At 43.8% G+C, this 6,218-nt stretch overlaps 1 pseudogene; it reads right to left on the bottom strand.

Moving 5' to 3' along the window:
- Positions 1–822: 822 nt before the first annotated feature.
- Golph3l-ps1 (golgi phosphoprotein 3-like, pseudogene 1) lies at positions 823–1,732 on the bottom strand (annotated as a pseudogene).
- Positions 1,733–6,218: the final 4,486 nt, after the last annotated feature.

The raw sequence follows: 6,218 nt of genomic DNA, 5'->3' as shown, positions 1-6,218 counted from the left end.
ATGTTGGAAGTTTGGTGGGGAACTTGGTATAAATTCCCAGAGCCAAGCTCAGTCCTTCAGACTAGGGTAGCATTTTTCAACCTCTGGGTCATGACCCCTTGAGGGTCAAACTACTCTTTTACAGGGGTCTCTTATCAGATATCATGCATATCATATATTTACATTACAAGTAATAACAGTAGCAGAACTATATTTATGAAGTAGTAACAAAAAAATGTTTATGTTTGGGTGTGACAGAACCTTCCCCTAATGAATAAAGATTTCAAGGGACCAATCACTGGGTGAGAAGGAGGTGGGACTTCTGGGTCAGAGAGAGGAAGAGGAAGGCAGGAAAGAGAAACTTCCTTTATGATGAGAGAGAGCCCCAGCGCAATGTAGGTAACCTGAGGCCTCGGATTTAGGTGGATTTAGAGTAGCTTACAAAATTAGGATGCTAGTTTCTATGCCCATCGATTGTGTTACCTGTTGATTCTTTTTTCTTTTTAAGGGAGAAAAAAAGTTAAATATGGTTTACTCTTCATTTCCTTCACATCATTTTCTTGCTGGAAAGCTCTAATCCCCATAGGAACTCCTGTTTATCCAGAAGCACACTGGTTAGAACTAAACCCAGAGATAGGAGACGTTTATTAGATGTGTGTGGGTTCACCCCTTTCATTCAGTCAGAGTGGAAGTGAGGAGAAATAGTCTGCTTAAAAGGTCATGGCCCATGGAGAGGCCCTGAGGTTGTCCTCTTCAAGTCAGGAGTCTGATTCAAAATGAGGGGAAATGATGACAGTATCTTATCACACCAAACTCTGTGATGGGGTCTCTGACAGTCAGTCAGCAGCCAGCAAGGAAAAGGAGAACCCTGCCTACTGGCTTTAGGATTTGTTGAAAGCTGCCAGCACAGCCCAGATCGTCTCTGTGGTATTGTGCTTTGTCCCTTCCACTTCAGGGTCCAGTTCTACTAGGTCGTTGGTTCAATTCATTGCCACATCATACTTATCATCTGTAAGACAAGAGAAGACGTTCTCCAGGACATCGGAGGAGTGGGCCAGCACCAGGAGCGCCAGTGTTCGCCCGTCCATGCCCTGAGGGTCGTTTACCCACCGTTCCAGCACACTGTCTTGAAGCTTTTCATTTGTCACTATTTCTCTCTTGTATTAATCACTGGATAAGTGGTCATGTCGAACAGCAGGAGATTCTGCTTCTCTGTGGTTAGAATACCCTTTTCTGCCAGGTTCTTGGCAATTCGTTCTCGTACATTTCTCAGCTGGTACTGTAATTTGAAGGGGTTCCATGTCTCACCAGTGAGTAGCTCGATCCATGTCTGCACAGTTTCTGCTGGCTCAGTTGCTTTAATGTGTGTGAGCATTTCATCCAGCAAAACATCACCTGTTGGGCTGGCTGACTTTAGCAGGACCTTTCTGTCTGGGAGTCTCTTCTTATGCATGGTGGGAGGATCCAGATAGAGTCTACCCAGTATGGCCAGCTCTATCGGGATGCCTCCTCGAAGCCCAGGTGATAAACACTCATTCCAGAAAGATGCGTAGCCCTCTTTATCTCTTAGTCCCAGGAGCAATACTTCTTCCGTAAGAGTGAGGCAGATATCCGTAGAGTCTCCAGGGTCTTCATTATCTGGACTCTTTTCTTGATTAGTGTCTTCCTCGCTTTCTATTTTCTCTTCAGAGCTCTTACTTACTTCAGTTCAACTGGTCCGGTGAGTTAATGTTGACATTTTCACATGACGTTGCTCCTGCGCTGCAGTGGGACGTAGGCTGCAGTTTGCGCTCTAGTTTCGGAGGGCACCTGTTTCCCGTACCCTAGCCGGGTTCTAGTAGGTGAAAAACTTCTCAGCCACGCAGAGAGTACAAACTTCCTGATCCTTCGTGGCAGAGAGGGTACCTGTTGATTCTAAACTAAGATTGTATGGTGTTTTCCTTCACGCGGCCACTCAACTGGGTTCCAGAGAAAGGTATGGTGGCAGAGGATGAGTTTGCCAGAAATGCACCCCAGCCAACCATGGACATTTGGGTGCATGGACTGAGTTTGGCGGCAGCCAGCTTCGGGGAGGAGAGAGCGATTTCGGAGCTCTGAGTCAGAGTATCCGTCAGGCTGAGAACAGGCCGGCCTGTCCGCTGGTGCCTTGCCAGCAGTAGCGTGGGTGCATTTAATATTTCATGCAGCAGTTGGGGACTACCACATGAGGAGCTGTATTAAAGAGTCGCAACATCCCGTGGGGGAGGGCCCAGGAGCGGCAGGACCCCTGCCTGAGACACCGCCGGAACCTGAAGGAAACAGACCAGATAAACAGTCCTCTGCACCCAAATCCCGTGGGAGGGAGAGCTAAACCTTCAGAGAGGCAGACACCCCTGGGAAACCAGAAGAGACTGCTCTCTGTACATACATCTCGGACGCCAGAGGAAAACACCAAAGGCCATCTGGAACCCTGGTGCACTGAAGCTCCCGGAAGGGGTGGCACAGGTCTTCCTGGTTGCTGCCGCCGCAGAGAGCCCGTGGGCAGCACCCCTCGAGCAAACTTGAGCCTCAGGACCACAGGTAAGACCAACTTGTCTGTTGCAAGAAGGCTGCCTGGTGAAATCGGGACACACAGAGGCAGAATTCCTCTAGAACCGGGCACGTCCTGTGTTTACCGGAAGTCCCACACCCGAGGATCCCGGCCCGCAGCAGCTCTCTGCTCCCAGACCCCGTGGGAGAGAGACCTCTCCGCCTGGTCAGGTGGGCACTCCTGAGGCTGCATAAGCTCCCGGAAGGGGCAGCACAGGTCTTCCTGGTTGCTGCCGCCTCAAAGAGCCCGTGGGCAGCACCCCGCGAGCAAACTTGAGCCTCGGGACCACAGGTAAGACCAACTTTTCTGCTGCAAGAAAGCTGCCTGGTGAACTCAAGACACAGGCCCACAGGAACAGCTGAAGACCTGTAGAGAGGAAAAACTACACACCCGAAAGCAGAACACTCTGTCCCCATAACTGGCTGAAAGAAAACAGGAAAACAGGTCTACAGCACTCCTGACACACAGGCTTATAGGACAGTCTAGCCACTGTCAGAAATAGCAGAACAAAGTAACACTAGAGATAATCTGATGGCGAGAGGCAAGCGCAGGAACCCAAGCAACAGAAACCAAGACTACATGGCATCATCGGAGCCCAATTCTCCCACCAAAACAAACATGGAATATCCAAACACACCAGAAAAGCAAGATCTAGTTTCAAAATCATATTTGATCATGATGCTGGAGGACTTCAAGAAAGACGTGAAGAACTCCCTTAGGGAAACACAGGAAAACATTAATAAACAAGTAGAAGCCTACAGAGAGGAATCGCAAAAATCCCTGAAAGAATCGCAAAAATCCCTGAAAGAATTCCAGGAAAACACAATCAAACAGTTGAAGGAATTAAAAATGGAAATAGAAGCAATCAAGAAAGAACACATGGAAACAACCCTGGATATAGAAAACCAAAAGAAGAGACAAGGAGCTGTAGATACAAGCTTCACCAACAGAATACAAGAGATGGAAGAGAGAATCTCAGGAGCAGAAGATTCCATAGAAATCATTGACTCAACTGTCAAAGATAATGTAAAGCAGAAAAAGCTACTGGTCCAAAACATACAGGAAATCCAGGACTCAATGAGAAGATCAAACCTAAGGATAATAGGTATAGAAGAGAGTGAAGACTCCCAGCTCAAAGGACCAGTAAATATCTTCAACAAAATCATAGAAGAAAACTTCCCTAACCTAAAAAAAGAGATACCCATAAACATACAAGAAGCCTACAGAACTCCAAATAGATTGGACCAGAAAAGAAACATCTCCCGTCACATAATAGTCAAAACACCAAACGCACAAAATAAAGAAAGAATATTAAAAGCAGTAAGGGAAAAAGGTCAAGTAACATATAAAGGCAGACCTATCAGAATCACACCAGACTTCTCGCCAGAAACTATGAAGGCCAGAAGATCCTGGACTGATGTCATACAGACCCTAAGAGAACACAAATGCCAGCCCAGGTTACTGTATCCTGCAAAACTCTCAATTAACATAGATGGAGAAACCAAGATATTCCATGACAAAACCAAATTTACACAATATCTTTCTACAAATCCAGCACTACAAAGGATAATAAATGGTAAAGCCCAACATAAGGAGGCAAGCTATACCCTAGAAGAAGCAAGAAACTAAGCGTCTTGGCAACAAAACAAAGAGAATGAAAGCACACAAACATAACCTCACATCCAAATATGAATATAACGGGAAGCAATAATCACTATTCCTTAATATCTCTCAACATCAATGGCCTCAACTCCCCAATAAAAAGACATAGATTAACAAACTGGATACGCAACGAGGACACTGCATTCTGCTGCCTACAGGAAACACACCTCAGAGACACAGACAGACATTACCTCAGAGTGAAAGGCTGGAAAACAATTTTCCAAGCAAATGGTCAGAAGAAGCAAGCTGGAGTAGCCATTCTAATATCAGATAAAATCAATTTTCAACTAAAAGTCATCAAAAAAGATAAGGAAGGACACTTCATATTCATCAAAGGAAAAATCCACCAAGATGAACTCTCAATCCTAAATATCTATGCCCCAAATACAAGGGCACCTACATACATAAAAGAAACCTTACTAAAGCTCAAAACACACATTGCACCTCACACAATAATAGAGGGAGATTTCAACACCCCACTCTCATCAATGGACAGATCATGGAAACAGAAATTAAACAGTGATGTCGACAGACTAAGAGAAGTCATGAGCCAAATGGACTTAACGGATATTTATAGAACATTCTATCCTAAAGCAAAAGGATATACCTTCTTCTCAGCTCCTCATGGTACTTTCTCCAAAATTGACCATATAATTGGTCAAAAAACGGGCCTCAACAGGTACAGAAAGATAGAAATAATCCCATGCGTGCTATCGGACCACCACGGCCTAAAACTGGTCTTCAATAACAATAAGGGAAGAATGCCCACATATACGTGGAAATTGAACAATGCTCTACTCAATGATAACCTGGTCAAGGAAGAAATAAAGAAAGAAATTAAAAACTTTTTAGAATTTAATGAAAATGAAGGTACAACATACCCAAACTTATGGGACACAATGAAAGCTGTGCTAAGAGGAAAACTCATAGCGCTGAGTGCCTGCAGAAAGAAACAGGAAAGAGCATATGTCAGCAGCTTGACAGCACACCTAAAAGCTCTAGAACAAAAAGAAGCAAATACACCCAGGAGGAGTAGAAGGCAGGAAATAATCAAACTCAGAGCTGAAATCAACCAAGTAGAAACAAAAAGGACCATAGAAAGAATCAACAGAACCAAAAGTTGGTTCTTTGAGAAAATCAACAAGATAGATAAACCCTTAGCCAGACTAACGAGAGGACACAGAGAGTGCGTCCAAATTAACAAAATCAGACATGAAAAGGGAGACATAACTACAGAGGAAATTCAGAGGAAATTCAAAAAATCATCAGATCTTACTATAAAAACCTATATTCAACAAAACTTGAAAATCTTCAGGAAATGGACAATTTCCTAGACAGATACCAGGTATCGAAGTTAAATCAGGAACAGATAAACCAGTTAAACAACCCCATAACTCCTAAGGAAATAGAAGCAGTCATTAAAGGTCTCCCAAACAAAAAGAGCCCAGGTCCAGACGGGTTTAGTGCAGAATTCTATCAAACCTTCATAGAAGACCTCATACCAATATTATCCAAACTATTCCACAAAATTGAAACAGATGGATCACTACCGAATACCTTCTACGAAGCCACAATTACTCTTATACCTAAACCACACAAAGACACAACAAAGAAAGAGAACTTCAGACCAATTTCCCTTATGAATATCGACGCAAAAATACTCAACAAAATTCTGGCAAACCGAATTCAAGAGCACATCAAAACAATCATCCACCATGATCAAGTAGGCTTCATCCCAGGCATGCAGGGATGGTTTAATATACGGAAAACCATCAACGTGATCCATTATATAAACAAACTGAAAGAACAGAACCACATGATCATTTCATTAGATGCTGAGAAAGCATTTGACAAAATTCAACACCCCTTCATGATAAAAGTCCTGGAAAGAATAGGAATTCAAGGCCCATACCTGAACATAGTAAAAGCCATATACAGCAAACCAGTTGCTAACATTAAACTAAATGGAGAGAAACTTGAAGCAATCCCACTAAAATCAGGGACTAGA

This window comes from Rattus norvegicus, chromosome 9 (genome assembly GCF_036323735.1).
Source record: "Rattus norvegicus strain BN/NHsdMcwi chromosome 9, GRCr8, whole genome shotgun sequence".
In the NCBI taxonomy this organism is placed as follows: domain Eukaryota; kingdom Metazoa; phylum Chordata; class Mammalia; order Rodentia; family Muridae; genus Rattus; species Rattus norvegicus.
The sequence above is the reverse complement of the archived record's forward strand: the minus strand, read 5'-3'. Positions and strand labels throughout refer to the sequence as shown.